Here is a 2,016-nt window from a genome sequence, read left to right as displayed (position 1 = left end):
TAATAGGATCAAAACCCATACAATACGATATAACTTGACGTTAATAGCAACATAGTATTGTACAACGTTATAACTATAATCAAAGTAAATTATGATACCATATTAAAATCAAATCAAAGTATAATGCTCTAATTAAATTAAAAGAATCAAACTTGAATTCTCTAATTAAACTTCAAATCAAAGTAGATTGTTATAATCAAATAATAACCTATCTTTTATAAAACTCCATTTTTATAAACTTTACATTAAATTTTATAAAACTCTATTTTTTATAAACTTTACTTTAAATTTTATAAAACTCATATATTAATTATGTAAAAGATGCTTGTGTTAGTGGGAAATTATGAAGACCACCAAAAGCAAAAAGATTATTCCCATGGTCTCCCACTCACACCTCCCATCCACTTTCCTTTCCTTTTTCTCCCAACACATTATTCTCTTCACCACTTAAATCTTCTCTATTCTTGCTCTCACTCTCAATCTCGAAATTTCCTCCAAGAATACTCATATTCCATCCAAGAACAATCTATTATACTCAAATCTTCATCCCTCTTGAAGCATTCATCAAGGTATGTTGTTAAAAGTTTCAAATTCATACAAGAAACAAAATAAATCCACCAAAATATCTAAAACTCATTTTTTTCATAAACCTGATTTTTCTCAGAATACCATCAATAAAATAAGAAGTTCTAAAAATTTTCAGAAAATAACTTATTTTTATTGAATTATCATAATTATTTCAATAAAGTAGGGCAATAATTCACATAAAATACTTGTTGCATTCAATAAATTCTGAGAAAATTCTGGGATGACCTGTATATTGATTAAACATGATATATGAAGTTTCATGCATTTATATTACTGTTTACTATTATTTATAATTTTATTGATTAATTAATAATGAAATATATAAAAAATACTTCCCATAGTCACAAATATCTGAAACTTATACACTGGGCTCTACATCATGTTATAAAACTATGGTTAATTTTACAGATTTTTTGAGAATCATTTACTATTTTTCCCGAATTTTGTGTTGTTTAATCATTAAAATATTAAATAAATACTAAAACAGTTCAGAAAAATATACAAATTTTACAGTAATCCATATTGTATGAAATAATGATTTCCTAATAATTTCATAATTTTTCAATACTGTTTACTATTTAAAACTATTTTCCTAAGTATTTAAGCATGTAAAAAATGCATTTTAATGATTATTTCATATAAATAATTGTTAAAATCTGTAAATAATTATAATTGGGCAAGTTATTATTTTAATAAGAAATTATTAAAATCTGGCCTAAATTGAAAATATAAATTAATTATGCAAAGTAAGTAATTCAATTTAAAATTCATTTAACAAATAAATACCTTAATATTATAATCAAAATGAATTATTGTTAATTCATCTAATATAAGAATACGTGTCTAATTATTTGTATTAATACTCCATTCTTGTTTAGCAGTTCCTAAACCAAAACTATTAATTATATTAGGTTCTACGCCATTTTGACCCGAATCGTCTATCGTACGACACACGCATTTCGTTTTGGGACTAAAGTGAGTAATCTACCCCATACTTTATAATTTTCAATACTTTTGGGGTGTATCATGTGGTTCTAATATGTTCCAACTTCATTTTATTGTTTTATCACAATTGAGACATTGTTGGGACATTTATACGTGAGTCATTAATTGTATAACTATTGTTTGTTTACGCTACATGTACTTGTAGTGCATTACCATTTTTAGTCTAATCTCCATGACTATGCCCGTATTCTTGAGGTACGTTATGGACAATAATAGCGCTATTGGGTTGACCACCCCGCCTTGGGACGCTAAGGTGATTGATCGCACGTGGTTGAGTGTGTTTGATGATTAGATGCTCCATCCTATATATATTTATATATATATATATATATATATATATATATATATATATATATATATATATATATATATATACATATGTATATATAGGGTGAGGACTTATTGTTGTTGTTATCATTTGTT

Source organism: Lactuca virosa, chromosome 4 (genome assembly GCF_052849685.1).
Source record: "Lactuca virosa cultivar CGN04683 chromosome 4, Lactuca_virosa_CGN04683_v6, whole genome shotgun sequence".
NCBI lineage: Eukaryota > Viridiplantae > Streptophyta > Magnoliopsida > Asterales > Asteraceae > Lactuca > Lactuca virosa.
Note: the sequence above shows the minus strand (reverse complement) of the source record.